The sequence below is a fragment of the Gorilla gorilla genome, chromosome 4 (genome assembly GCF_029281585.2).
Source record: "Gorilla gorilla gorilla isolate KB3781 chromosome 4, NHGRI_mGorGor1-v2.1_pri, whole genome shotgun sequence".
Taxonomy (NCBI): Eukaryota; Metazoa; Chordata; class Mammalia; order Primates; family Hominidae; genus Gorilla; species Gorilla gorilla.
Window position 1 is genome coordinate 48631453 of NC_073228.2, and position 15801 is coordinate 48647253.

Below are 15801 nucleotides of genomic sequence, written 5' to 3' on the forward strand. Positions count from 1 at the left end.
TTGTAAAATACTCTAACATAAAATAAAAGTTATCATTTTAACCATTTTGAAGTGCACGGTCCCGTGGCATTAAACATTTTCTCATTGTTGTGCAGCCATTGCCACTATCCATCTCCAGAACGTTTTCATCTTCCCAAACTGAGACCCTTTGCCTATGGAACACTAACCCCTATCCCCTCCCCTCCATTCACCTGCATTTACATAGTGTTTGCACCATATTGAGCACTGTTCCGCTTTACATGTACAAACTAAGTGAATTCTCTTAGCCATCCTAAGAGGTAGTACTACTGTCATTCCCATTTCACACATGAGGTAACCAAGGCGGAGAGAAGCTGAGTAAACTCCCAAGGTTTTATGGTGGTTAGTGTTTGGGGTAGATTGTATTATTGGGCCTGGTTATCTTCTTCCCTCTCCACTGGGGAACATGCCTCCCTGATCATTGCCATATGATGCACCTGCTGTGGTAAGGGCACACTTCCTCACCTAATTGACATCAGCTTGTCCTTGTGGCCTGCTTTGGCCAATAGAATGTGAGCAGAAGGATATGTGCTGTATCCAAGCAGAAGCTTTACGGGTCATCACACGGCTATACTCCTGCTCTTTTCCCTCTGTACGAGGCTGAAATGGAGGATCCCTGGGTTCTAGAAGGAGAAAAACATGGAACAAAGCCAAAGCTGACCCCATAGCCTTCACAGATGTCAGTAAGGATATAAACATTTGTTGCTGTAAGCCACTGGGATTTGTGGGTCACGAGCTCGTGAAAACTGACCACTCCAGTGATGAAGCTGGGTTTGGAATTGATGCATTCTGGCCCCAGGCCAACACTTCCTATGCCTGATCTGGGTGCCTAAGCTTTTCTATTCTGCTGCCTACTGCCCTTTGCCACCTAGGATGACTATAAGCATCTCAAACTCCGATATCTGAAGGGGAAATTGCCATTCCTGCAGTTGAGTGAGCACCACTGCCTGCATTCTGATTCTTCTACTTTAGCTGGCAACACCACAACCTACCTGTTCATTCACACTGGAAACCTGGGGCACATCGTCATACGGACCTCTGCTTTTCCGAACCAATCCACTACCTGGGCCTGCTCATTTTACTTCCCACATAGATACTTCTCCCACCCATGGCATTGTCTTCCCACCACCACTGCCCTCCTTCTGGCTGTTGACGTCTCACTTGAATTAGAGCCTCTGAGAGCTCTCCCTCCTGATCTGAGGCTGCTCAAATCCCATCCCCTCTCAGCCTGTAGAGTGATCACAAAAAAAAATTCAACCCTGTCACCCCCAATTTAAAACCTATCGATAGCTTTCCTCACCTACAAAATAAAGAGCCTTCACAGGTCTCCATGATCCAGCCCCTGACCACCTCCACAGCCGCAACCTACCACCTCCGCCACAAATCCTGGGCTCTAGCAAGACCAAGCCATCTTCCATTCCACAGCCATAGGCCATGTGATTTCTCCATTCCTTGGCTCATTCCCTTCTGTCTGGAGTGCTCTCCCACACCTGGAGCCCCAAGGACTTATGGATTCCAGGAGCACTCTAAAGGAACACGCAGGAAGTTTTAATATAAATATGGCCCAAGTTTTTTTTTTGTTTTTTTTTTTAAGAGACTTCATTTCCCAAGCTGGAGTGCAGTAGTGTGATCATGGCTCACTGCAGCCTCAAACTCCTAGCCTCAAGCAATCCTCCCACCTCAGCCTCCTGAGTAGCTAGCTGGGACTAAAGGTGTGAACCACCATGCCCAGCTAATTTTTAAATGGCTTTGTAGAGATGGGGGTCTCACTATGTTGCCCAGGCTGGTCTTGAACTTCTGGCCTCAAGGGATCCTCCTGTCTCACCTCCCAAGGCCCTGGGGTTACAGGCATGAGTCACTGCACCCAGCCCAAACTAATTTTCAATAGTAGATCAATGCCTAACACGAGGCAGCAACATTCACCAATTTCTAAAACCATCAGAAAAAAACCTCAGTGTGAGAATTTTCCTTTCCCCAATAAACCCAGTTAATAAGCCCACTGAGGAGAGTTTGATCATGAAATTAAAAGTACATGCACACAGCAATCAAGAGGTTTCTGGTTTCTTTTGAACATTCCATGCACTCCTCTCCCTCTTCAGCGTTGGTGTTTGATTGACCTGCACTGGGTGAGCAGTAGCTGGGACCAGCTGTTCTTCAAGTTGGTAAAAATCCTCCACTTTCTCCCGAGGGCAAAGCTGCATGAAGGAAGCAAGTCCACCCACTGGCAACTCCTTGATGGGAACCAGTGAGTGTGACCAGAGATGGTGGCTTGGTAGGAATCCAAACAACAGAATTCTCAGACAGTAACTTTTCAGTAATGGTTTTCTCCATCCTTGAGAGAGCATCAGGGATGAGCGAGTGTGTGGCTGACCTGCTGAGAGAGGTGAGGAGATATGAAAAAAGAGAGAGATGAAGCAAGCGAGTAGGGAATCCATTTCCAAAGGAAAAGGCCTAGAGGGGCTCAGGCCTTCAGAAATCTGCTCACCTGCCTGCGCCAGGTCCTGAGATGGATGCGTGCATTTCTGATAGTTCTTCTATTCAAAGATGAGAATCAGTGTCAGGGAGAGATCTACTCTTTTCTGTCCAGACCCCAAAGAACCACAATTCCAGTAACTGGGTAAGCCCATGGTGGGTGGCTTTCTTTCCTTCCATTGGGTGGAAATGATTGCCCTTAAGAGCTATATATTCTCCGCCCAGACAGAGGAGCCTGTGCCTGCTAATCCCTCACAACACCAGTGAGGCACTGGTCAGTCATGTCATCTCTTGGCCACCGTGGTGCTGGGCTCTCACCATGTTCCTTCTCTCACCGGCTGCCCCTTCTCAGTCCCATTTGCTGCCAACCCTGGCTACCTGAATATTTTTGAAACACTTTGAAAAATATCTCAAATCCGGCTGGGCGCGGTGGCTCACACATGTAATCCCAGTACTTTGAAAGACCGAGGCAGGCAGATCACCTGAGGTTGGGCGTTCGAGAGCAGCCTGGCCAACATGGTGAAACCCCATCTCTACTAAAAATACAAAAATTAGCTGGGCGTGGTGGCACATATCTGTATTCCCAGCTACTTGGGAGGCTGAGCCATGAGAATCACTTGAACCCGGGAGGCAGAGGTTGCAGTGAGCTGAGATCATGACTGCACTCCAGCCTGGGCAACAGAGCGAGACTCCGTCTTAAAAAAAAAAAAAATCTTAAATCCATGCCCTTCTCTAATGCTACCTGTGGCCATGACTGTTCCTTTATTCTCTATCTTCCCACCTTGTGTGTGTTCCTTTATGGCCACTACCACAATTTGTCATTCTTCTATTTTTTGTTTGCTTATTCATTTATGGTCTGCTTTATAAGCTGGAAGAAAGAGAAAGGGATGTGTTTCTCTGACCATTTTATTCTCAGCTACCACATGATGCCTGGCACATAATACATGTTCAGTAGATAGTATTGGATGAGTGGACACATGGATGGATGGATGGATGGAGGAACTGTTAAACTATTGACATCACTGACTTCTCGGTTCAAAACTGCCCATTGCTGGACATGTGGACTGTGTAGGAGAAGCTCAGTCCAGAAGCTGGTTAGGTGGCTTGATGCAGTCAGGGCTTCAGAGACCACCAGGTCTGGCCGGCCATGCCCTTGAAGAGGGGCACTGAACAGTCACCCTGTTTCTACAGCCCCAGGGAACTCTCTGGGACCAAGGTTCTCTGCAAATCTCTCCCCCACTCTCTGAGTTCTGTCTGAAGTCTGGACAAGCCTCTCCTCTTTGACCCATGGTTGGCAAAAAAAACAGCTTCCAGAGCCTGACCACTGACAACAGCGAGACTCAGAAGCGTGCCTGATAAGAGGTTTGTAAGCCACTCACGCACGTCTCTGAGGGTGACACTTAATAGCTTCAAGGTGACATCAGGGTTGGGACTAATATCCGATTGAACAGAAAGAGACATGACCTAACTCGTCTCTCACCGTGGGCCTGGCTGCAAGAGCTTCTCTTTCTTTATTAATTTCCTAACCGGAGCTGCTGGCTCAGGACTCCAGCCTGTCCCTAGAGCCGGGGCCCACGGCTGGGCTTCAATCCAGCGTTAGTGGGAAGGGAACAGGCTCAGCCAGGGTCTGAGAACCCCCAGGATGAAAGTCCACTGAGTCTGTGCTCATCTTGGCGAGAGCCTCGTGGTTGGCTTTCTCCACCATCCAGCAGATTTACCCTGCTTTGAGAAAATCCAGTAGGACAGATCCAAAGTCTCTAAAAAATTACTCCTGGTAAAAAAAAACCTTGCTGCAGCCTCCCAGCAAGCTGCAGGCTTCCCCAGTGGCTGTAAAGGATGGTTTTATTTGTGTTTTAAAAAATGATTTAAAACCAGTTTTCCAGGAACACAAATCCTGTCTAAAGCACCCGGTGCACCTGGCTAGAGAGCTGCAGGCCTGTGTCTGAGCTGGCTGACTGCCTGGTGGGACCGTGCTATCTTCAGGTTATTTTCCTTTAAAATATTCTCTGCATTGGCTGGGCATGGTGGCTCATGCCTGTAATCCTAGCACTTTGGGAGGCCGAGGTGGGTGGATTGCCTGAGCTCAGGAGTTCGTGACCAGCCTGGGCAACATGGTGAAACCCCGTCTCTACCAAAATACAAAAAGTTAGCTGGGCGTGGTGATGTGTGTCTGTAGTCCCAGCTATTCAGGAGGCTGAGGCAGGAGAATTGCTTGAACCCAGGAGGTGGAGGTTGCAGAGAACCGAGATGGTGCCACTGAACTCCAGCCTGGGCGACAGAGCGAGACTCCATCTCCTAAAAAAAAAAAAAAAAAAAAATTCTCTGCATTGCAGGAGGAGAAATCCTGTGTTTCTTATCACCTTCCCTCCCCACTGCTCTCACCCTACCTGCACGTACACACACACACACACACACACACACACGGCTCTCACCCTACCCCCACGTACACACACACACACCATCTTTGGACACTGATAAATTGCAGTTCCGACACAGGCTGTGCCACAGATTAGCTGTGTGGCCTGCATGGAGTCATTCATCTTCTCTGAGCCTCAGTTTCCTCATCCAGTGGCCTGCAGAAGTAGTGGTGCTTGATAAACACTTGTTGAAAAATGCTCCTACAAAGTACAGATCATATTTTACTCACAGGCTGATAGAAGGATTAGATTGATTCATTCACTCCACAAAAATATTACTTGAGTTCTAACTATGTGTTAAGTCCTAGGTAGGGGGAGTGGAGACGGTCAGACTGTCCCCAGGAAAATGGGGTAAGGTCTACAGAATGCCTGGCACGGTGCCTGGCTCAGAGTGGGCCCTCCAAGTGGGAATGAGTGCCCTCTGTCAGTCTGTCTGTCTGTCTGCCTCTCTCTCTCTCTCTTTCTCTCTCTCTCTCTCTCACACACACACACACACACACACACACACACACGCACACACACACCCCAGATTCTAGTCAGAGTGCTCTTCTGCTTCTTCAGGGAGGCTGCAACACAGTGTCAGCACAAGCATGGAGCCCGGAGGAGGAGGCCTAGGCTTCAGTACCTGCTTTTCTACTCGTTTGCTGCGTGACTTTTAGCAAACCACCCATCTTCCCTGGACCGATTTCCCAACTGCAAAAAACTGAGCATTCTAATACCTTGTTCTGCCTTGAGTGCAAAGGTTAAACAGATACTATGGGCAAAACGTTTTCAAAGCGCCAAGCTATACCAAAAAAGAAGTGCTGCTGAGAGGCAGTAGGGGATCGTGGGGAAAGTCAAGGGCTTGGAGGATGCCAGATCCAGATTTGCTTCTGATGCGTTAACCCAGAACAGAACTTTTCACACTGTGGCCACACATGACAGCCCCTAAGCACATCTTACAATACCGATTCAGCCACTATGTCAATCCCCTCACACCCACACCCCCTCCATGGGAGGCATCGCTCAGATCTTCACCCAGGGGCAGCTGGGGAGGAGCAGCCTCTTCAGGAAGGAACCAGAAAGTGAAGGCCCCAGGAAGTCCCCAGGGCGCTCAGCCCATTGTTAAGCTTGACCCGTCCACCTTCCCTTCATCCTGTCTTGCCATGGCTCTGCCCCCTAGGACCCCACTTTTCCTTCCCAACATGACCAGCCCGTCAAAGATCTAGAGTACAGAAAAACCAGGCACAACTGTCTCTTCCCCACAGCAAGGTGCCCTGCAGGCCTGCCAAGCAGGCAAGTCCCCCTCCAGAAGCCGGTACCAAGTGCTGAAGGCTGTGTTTCTTCTAAGAGAGGGTGGGGGAGGCCTGGGCCCCTTCAAATGCCCTTTCATCCTCAGCTGCTCCCGTTCACACACCTTTTCCCTGACAGGCATGAGGAGAAGCTATTACTCGAGAAGACTGCTGGTGGGGACACTGGAGTGGCCGAGGCCCATGAGCCTGGGGGGACCCCTCAGTCAGGACCAGGCTCTTTCGACTCAAGAATCTGTGGCCCTTCTGGGGGCTATGGCACAGGATGCGGGGCCTTCATCCCACAAACCCCCTCTGTGCATCCCCTGCTGGATCTCTGTGGAGCAGATGCCAGGGGTGGGGGCAGAACACAATGCCCCTCTTTGTTGGGGGGATCCGGGCCGGCAGTCGGGAGGAAATTAGACAGCGCTCCTGACAGCAGGCTCCGTCTGGGGTGTCTGTGAAATATGGGCCAGAGGGGCTCCTTCCAGAGACCAGTTCATGGCCGCCGACCACCCCCACCCCTGCTTTGGGCAGAGAGGACACTGCCTGTTTGGAGAGAAATGATATATGACACGCAGCTTCCTTTCCTCCTCTCCTGAGGGGCTTAACGCAGCTCTGAGAGCCTGGGGAAGCTCATGGCTGCTCCTTGGAGGTGTGAATGTACGCACATATGTGTACACATGTGTATGTGCGTGTGTGTGTACCTGTGTGTGCACACATCTATGAGCCTGTGGGTGTGTGCGTTGTGTGGGTGTTTTCTGAGTTTGTGTGTGTATCTGCTCACTCCATGGCCAGAGGAGAGGGCTCAAAATCCTGGCCAAACAAAATGTTGGCCAAGATGGCACCCTCTTTAACATCCCTTCATTTTCACAGGCCAGGATGAGGACTTTTGGGGCCTAGGGCCTAAACAAAGCTATTTAGAGAGTGGTGGTGTGAGGGGAAGGGGAGGGAGATTACTGAGCACCCTGTCCGCTGATTCCATCCTCTAAGTGGCCACCTCACAAGGCAGGAACTGTTTTCAGGATGAGCACATCTCCCGCCCCACGGAGGCTCCTAATCCAGCCACAGCATAGCCTGCAGAGCCTCCAATGGCCCCTGAACCATTTGTCTTCAAGAGAGGAAATGGTAGGCTATTCCCACCCACCTAACTCCTTTGCAGCCAGCCGGGTCTCCACATCTGGGCTGCAGCTGGCTGCTCTCTCCAAAGAACAAGAAGACAGAGAACTGTCAGCAGAGGGCGCCGAAAAGTACCTTAACCCCTCAGCAAGCTGGAAGCCACAAAGGATCAGCCTCATTTTCCACATCTGTAAATGAGAGCAAGGGCAAACCCTGCCTTCTGAAAGGCTGTTGGGATAATTAAAGAATATAAGGGCCAGGTGCGGTGGCTCACACCTGTAATCCAGCACTCTGGGAGGCTGAGGCGGGTGGATCACCTGAGGTCAGGAGTTCAAGACCAGCCTGGCCAACATGGTGAAACCCCATCTCTACTAAAAATACAAAAATTAGCTGAGCATGGTGGCGCACACCTATAATCTCAGCTACTCAGGAGGCTGAGGCAGGAGAATTGCTTGAACCCGGGAGCGGAGGTTTCAGTGAGCTGAGATAGCGCCATTGCACTCCAGTCTGGGAGTGCAACAGAGTGAGACTCCATCTCAAAAAAAAAAAAAAAGAAGAAGAAGAAGAAGAACATGAGGTGTGGAAACATTCAATAAGCTCATAAGCTCTCAAGGGCGGTCCAAAGGTTAGTGGCTGGTATACATCCAATAAACATCTGCCAGGTGTCTGCTACAGGTAAGACTTGGGATGGGCACTATGAGAGAATAAGAAAAAGAACAATTTTTTTATTTTTTTGAGACAGGATCTCCCTCTGTCATCCAGGCTAGAGTGCAGTGGCACGACCACAGCTCACTGTAGCCTCAACCTCCTGGGCTCAAGTGATCCTCCCACGTCAGCCTCCCAAACAGCTGTGACTACAGGTGCTCACCACCACACCGGCTAATTTTTAAATTTTTTGTAGAGACAAGGTCTCACTGTGTTGCCCAGGCTGGTCTCCAACTCTTGGGCTCAAGCAATTGTCCCTCCTTGGCCTCCCAAAGTGCTGCAATTACAGGTGTGACCCACTGCGCCTGGCAAAACGGTATTTTTGACATCAAAGCTAGTGCAGTCTTTTCACTGTTGTTGTCCACCACAACCTGCTGAGGTGGGTAGATAATCTCATGCCCATTATGCAGTTGAGGAAATCAAGGCTCTAACAGAGGGTGGTCTCAGAGCCCCCTCTTGCTCAAGATTACATACCTACTCTGTGTTGGAAATGGCGTGCCTTGTGTTGTGTCATTTGAGCTGTTGGAAGGAAGTCACCATAGAGCCCTCTCTGGCGAGCCACCCTGGTCAGCAACACCCTGACATCACCTGAGATGGGAAATGGATTAGGTGTGAAGTCACATGCAGTGGAATCCTGGGCTCAAGTTTATTATTGCCATGTCCTGACCAGTTTCTGAGCCTTGAGTACTTCCCTTTCTCTTCCCTTGTCTGCCCGAGGAGGGTTAGGTCTTTGGAACAAGATTCCACGCTTTGCCTCTCTACTGTTCTTCCTCCCCTGTCCTCAAGGTGCCTGGAGTCTCTTCCAGGAAGGAATCTTGCTCAGGAAGAGCCCCAGTGACTAAGGGACTCAGGGAAGTTATCATATGATATGGTGGAAAGAATCTGGCCTTTAGGCTCAAACAGATCTTCTCTGAATCCCAGCTCCTCCTCTTCCTAGTGTGGAAGCTTGGCCAAGCCATTGTTTCTGAGCCTCACTTTCCTCACCTGAAGTGGGACTTCATCCATGGCTCTGAGCTGTTGTGAAGTTTAAATAAGCTAACACACATGGAAGAGCCCAGCCCCGAACCTGGAGCTCAGTTAGTGAACAGGGAGAGTGGGCTGCCTTTCCCTTGCCTTTACTGGGGAAGAAGTGATATATGAGAGATAGATTAGTGAGTCCAGGGGAGGAGGTAGGCAAGACCTCACTGGCTCTGGAAACCAAGGACCAGATAAAAGGAGTGAAGTTTCGGCTGGGCTGAGGCAGGAGAATGGCGTGAACCTGGGAGGCCGAGCATGCAGTGAGCCAATATTGCTCCACTGCACTCCAGCCTGGGTGACAGAGCAAGACTCCACCTTAAAAAAAAAAAAGGAGTGAAGTTTCAGGGAAATGAGGCTAGAAAAGATGGCAGGGAAGACTTTCAACAAATGGGCTGTGAGTCACTAGGAAAGGTAGAGAATAGGTGTTTCCCCCCACCAAAGAATTTTTTTTTTTTTTTTTGAGATGGAGTCTTCCTGTGTCACCCAGGCTGGAGTGCAGTGGTGCGATCTCAGCTCATGGCAAGCTCAGCCTCCCGGGTTCACGCCATTCTCCTGCCTCAGCCTTCCAAGTACAGGAGCCTGCCACCAAGCCCGGCTAATTTTTGGTATCTTTTATTAGAGGCAGGGTTTCACCATGTTAGCCAGGATGGTGTTGATCTCCTGACCTCCTGATCCACCCACTTCGGCCTCCCAAAGTGCTGGGATTACAGGCATGAGCCACCGCGCCCAGCCTTTTTTTTTTTTTTTTTTTTTGAGACAGAGTCTCACTCTGTCACCCAGGCTGGAGTGCAGTGGCACAATCTCGACTCACTGCAACCTCCACCTCCTGGGTTCAAGCAATTCTCCTGCCTCAGCCTCCAAAGTAGCTGGGATTACAGGTGCCCACCACCACACCCAGCTAATTTTTGTATTTTTAGTAGAGATGGGGTATCACCATGTTGTCCAGGCTGGTCTCAAACTTCTGACCTCAGGCAATCTGCCTGCCTCAGCCTCCCAAAGTGCCGGGATTACATGTGTGAGCCACCGTGCCCGGCCAAAGGAATCTTAAGATCAAACACCACTATGTAGCAGAGTTGATAGGCCCTTGGAGACCCTCCCATCCAGCTCCTTGCACTCATGGGGAAACTGAGGCCCAGAGAGAAGGGACTAGTTCAGCAAGGACCTAAGCCTAGGGAGATAAGCTGCTCTTATCAGTTGGAGTTCAGAAGAGGGACAGGAGGGAGGGCTAGACCAAAGACAGCAGCCAAAGTCTGGGCTCCTGCCCTCTGTCCAGGGCTTGATGTCCTCACAACGGGTCCGACCTGCCAGCAGAAGCCAGCTGGCCAGCACTGAAGGTCCCTATCTGTCTAGACTGCGCGCTGGCCCATCCTGCCGAGAAACCCAACTCAAAGGGGGGCTGGGACAGGCGGAGTGGCCTTGGAGGTCCCCGACAACTCCGGAAGTCTGAGCAGAGAGTCTCTGGAAGACTGAGAGGTGTTGTCTCTGCAGAAAAGCCGTTGGACATTTCCGTGTGACGGTGACACAAACCATTCCTTCCTCCATAATCACCCCTTGCTACAGTGCTGGCTCAGGGCAGACAGCCTGCCGTGCATGGACTTTATTTTCAAAACCCTCTTACTTCTTCTTTTTTTTTTTTTTAATATCCCTGTGAATGCCTGAACTCCCAGGCAGAGGGAAGCACTCAAGCCTGTCCTTGAGTGTGCTGGTGGTGATGTGATGTCCCAGACGGGACCCTCCGAGCTCTGCGGCAGGAACAAACCCCCTGCTGATGTAATTTAAAAGAATAACCTCCCAATTTTCTCATCTCCCTTTGCTGGATACACCTTATCAAATGACAGAAGAAGCCAATGTTTGGTTAAATGGTTCAGAGGTTAATACTCAACAGATGGGAGAATTTTTTTCCTTTTTCTTTTTTTTTTTTCTCCTTTCCAGGAGATCTGGTCTGCTCCTCTTGCTTACAACAGGCTTAGGTAGTGGAGGGTGGGGGAGAGATGGGGGTAGGGGGCAGGGGGCATTCTTCCCATCGTGCCCGTTTCTCTCCAGTTACCACTGTCCTCAGGGTCTCAAGCTGTGTCCTCAGCCTTCACAGGACCGTGCTAATAGGCAGGGCCAGCCAGAGCTGCTTGCATTTGGGAAGGTAGAACCTGTCCACCCTGTGAGGGTACCTAAGTACATCAGGCTGTCTGCTGGCATTGGGCAACATGCAAAAGGGCAGAATAAAGGGAAGGAAACCAATACAAGTGAAAATCTCAAAATTATCTATCCATGCATTGGGCAAATTATTGAGTCTCCCTGAAACTCAGTTTCTCTTTTTTTTCTTTTTTTTTCCCCCCTTTTGAGACAGGGTCTCACTCTGTCACCCAGGCTGGAATGCAGTAACATAATCTTGGCTCACTGCAACCTCTGCCTCCCGGGTTCAAGTGATTCTCATGCTTCAGCCTCCTAAGTAGCTGGAATTACAGGCATGAGCCACCATGCCCAGCTAATTTTTTGTATTTTCAGTAGAGATGGAGCTTCACCATGTTGCCCAAGCTGATCCTGAACTCCTAGCCTCAGGTGATCTACCCGCCTCAGCCTCCCAAAGTGCTGAGATTACAGGCGTGAGCCACCGCGCCCAACCAGTTTCTTTATTCATAAAATGAGATATAATAATTTACATGGCAGGGGTGTTGGGGAGACTCAAAGAGGATTCTTCAGGGAAACTAGATATTCGCCTATGCTGCCAGTTTCACCCTAGATGGTTGGTCAGCAGCAAAGGGTAAAAAAGAACATTGCTGGCTGGGCATGGTGGCTCATGCCCTGTAATCCCAGCACTTCGGGAGGCCGAGGTGGGCAGATCACGAGGTCAGGAGTTTGAGACCAGCCTGGCCAACATAATGAAACCCCGTCTCTACCAAAAATACAAAAATTAGCCGGGTGTGGCGACACGCATCTGTAGTCCCAGCTCCTTGGGAGGCTGAGGCAGGAGAATTGCTTGAACCCGGGAGGCGGAGGTTGCAGTGAGCCAAGACCACACCATTGCACTCCAGCCTGGGTGACAGAGTGAGACTCCGTCTCAAAAAAAAAATAAAAAAAGAAAAAAAAAAGTACATTGCCCATGGAAAAATCTGGCTTTCCCAGTCTTAATCCAGTGATCAATTTAGCATCACAAATGGTAGTGTAGCCATGTGATCTGCCTCCTTATGTACCCTACATGGCCCAGAAGTGTCCTTGACAAAAGTGGTAAGGAACCTAACTCAGGTCTTTAGCTCTAACTTCCAGTTTACAAGGGCAGAGAATGGGGGAGCGAGCTAAACAAGATGAGGAAACAGTAGACAATTCCTAGAGAATGACTGGCTCAGTCTCTTGAAAAAGTTAAAGTCAAGAAAATAAAAGGCTGGGCACAGTGGCTCAAGCCTGTAATCTCAACACTCTGGGAGGCCAAGGGACGAGGATCACTTGAGCCCATGTGTTTGAGACCAACCTAGGCAACATAGTGAGACCCCCGTCTCTATAAAAAATAAAAATAAATTAGCTGATCATGGTGGCATGCACCTGTGGTCTCGGCTTCTTTGGAGGTTGAGGTGAGAGGTTCACTTGAGCCCAGGAGGTGGAGGCTGCAGTGAGCTATGATTGCGTCACTGCACTCCAGCCTAGGTGACAGAGTGAGATCCTGTCTCTACTTGAAAAAAAAAAATCCCATACTATTTAAGTAATCACACCCAATACTCCCTTCCCCAACCCTCTGGCAATCACTAATCTGTTTCTTATCTTTATAGATTTGCCTATTCTAAATATTCATATAAAAGGAATCATAAAATGTGTGACCTTTTGTACTTGGCTTGTTTCGCTTAGCATGTTTCTGAGGTTCATCCATTTGAGCATGTTCTGATACTTCATTCCATTTTGTGGCAAAATAATATTCCATTGCATTTGTATACCACAGTTTGTTTATCTATTCATTCATTAATGCACATTTGAGTTGTTTCCACCTTTTGTCTAATATGAATAATGCTGCTATAAGCATTTGTGTACAAGTTTCTGTATGGGCATGTTTTCATTTCTCTTGGGTATATGCCTAGAAGAGGAATTGTTGGGTCACATGCTAAGTCTATGTTTAACTTTTTGAGGAACCATCAAAATGTTTTCCAAAGCAGCTGCTACATTTACATTCCTACCTGCAATGTATGAATGTTCTTATTTCTTCCTAGCCTTGCCAACTTTTGCCACTTTCCATTGTTTTAAATTATAGCCATCCTAGTGGGTGTGAAGTGGTATTTCCTTGTGGGTTGTTGTTGTTGTTGTTGTGTTTTTTTTTTTTTTGAGACAGAATTTTGCTCTTGTTGCCCAGGCTGGAGCGCAATGGCACAATCTCAGCTCACTGCAACCTCTGCCTCCCAAGTTCAAGCAATTCTGCATCAGCCTCCCGAGTAGCTGGGACTACAGGTGCATGCCACCATGTCTGGCTAATTTTTGTACTTTTAGTACAGATGGGGTTTCACCATGTTGGCCAGGCTTGTCTCAAACTCCTGACCTCAGGTAATCCACCTGCTTTGGCCTCCCAAAGTGCTGGGATTACAGGTGAGAGCCACCGTGCTCGGCCAAGTGTAAGTCTTTTAACTTTCTCTTTTTCAATATTGTTTTGACTATTCAGGCCCATTGCAATTCCATATGAATTTGAGAATGGAATTTTGCATTTCTACAAAAAAAAATTGGAATATTGATAGAGACTACAATGAATCTTGTATTACTCAGGTTCTCCAGAGATAGATAATAAATAGAAGAGAGAGAGAGAGAGCGCGATATGGATGAAAGGGGATTTATTAGGAGAAGTGGCTCATATAGTTAACAGAGGCTGAGAATACGCCATCTGCAAACTGCAAAACCAAGGAGCTCAGTAGCATGACTCAGTCCAAGTCAAGCCTCAGAACCAGGAAAGCCAAAAAGCCTAAGAATCTGGAGTTCTGATGTCCAAGGGCAGGAGAAAAAGGGTGTCCCAGCTCCAGAAGAGAGAAAGCAAATTCACCTTTCCTTTGCTTTTTTGTTCTATCTGGGTCATTAGCCAATTGGATAGTGCCTACCCACATTAGGTGAGGGCAGATGTTGCTTACTCAATCCACTTAATTCAAATGCCATTCTCTTGCAGAGACACCAACACAAACATGCCCAGAAATAATGCTTTATCAGCTATCTGGGTGTCCTTTAATCCAGTCAAGTTGACAACTAAAAATAATCATCACGAGTTAGTAGATGATTTTGAGAAGTATTGCCGTCTTAACAATATTAAGTCAATATTAAGTCTCCCAATCCACGAACATGAGATGTCTTTCCATTTAATTAGGTCTTTAATTTCTTTCAGCAATGTACTGCAGTTTTCAATGTACATGTTTTTCATCTCCTGGGTTAAATTTATGACTACCCATTGCTGGAGTATAGAAACACAACTGATTTTTCCTGATCTTGTACCCTGAAACTTTGCTAAATTATAATTCCATGGTTTTGGTTTTTGTTTTTTTTTGACCGAATTTTGCTCTTGTTGCCCAGGCTGGAGTACAATGCTGCAATCTCAGCTCACTGCAACCTCTGCCTCCCAGGTTCAAGCAATTCTCCTGCCTCCTGCCTCAGCCTCCTGAGTAGCTCAGATTATAGGTGTGCGCCACCATGCCCAGCTAATTTTTGTATTTTTAGTAGAGATGGGGTTTTGCCGTGTTGGCCAGGCTGGTCTTGAACTCCTGACCTCAGGTGATCCACCCACCTCAGCCTCCCAAAGTGCTGGGATTACAGGCGTGAGCCACTGCACCCAGCCAAGCCACCACACCCAGCCTTTTGTTTTTAAATAGGTTTCAGAGACCCTTGTTAGCTTATGGTAATAGCATTGTGATTTGAGGAGAGAAATTCTCGTGCTTGGAAATGTATGTCCAAACATTTAGGAGGGACATGTCATGGTGTCTGTAATTCTTTGAAATGGTTGAAATGATTTGGCAATTTCTTATAAAGTTAAACACTCACATACCATATGAACCAGCAATTGCATGCTTGGGTTTCTAACCTAGAGAACTGAAATCTTACGTTCATGTGAAAACCTGTACACAAATGTTTATAACAACTCTATTCATAATTATCAAAAACTGGAAACAACCCAAATGTCCTTCAGGAGGTGAATGAACAAAGAAACTGTGGTACATCCATATAATGAAATACTACTTGGCAACAAAAAGGAAAAGGCTATTGATCCAAACAATCACTTGGATAAAGGGCAAGGGTATCATGCTGAGTAAAAGGAGCCAATGTTAAAAGTTTACATACTGTATGGTTCCATTTATATGACACTCTCCAAAAGAGAAAACTGGCTGGGCACAGTGGCTCACGCCTGTAATCCCAACACTGTGGGAAGCCAAGGTAGTGGATCGCTTGAGCCAAGAAGTTTGAGACCAGCCTGGGGAAAATGGTGAAACCTCACCTCTACAAAAAAATTGGTGGGGCATGGTGGTGTGCACCTGTAATCCCAGCTAATTGGGAGGCTGAGGTGAGAGGATCACCTGAGATGGGGAAGTCGAGGCTGCAGTGAGCCATGATTGTGCCACTACACTCCAGTCTGGGTGACAGAATGAGACCGTGTATCAAAAAAAGGGGTGTGAGTGGGGAACTGTAGGGATGGTGAACAGATCAGTGGCTGCCAGGAGTGACCAATGAGAGCAGGGCTTGTCTATAAAGAGGTAGCACCAGGGAGTTGTTTGGGCAGTGATGGAACTGTTCTGAATCCTGATTATGGTGTGGTTCTGCAAATCAATACATGAGTTAGAATT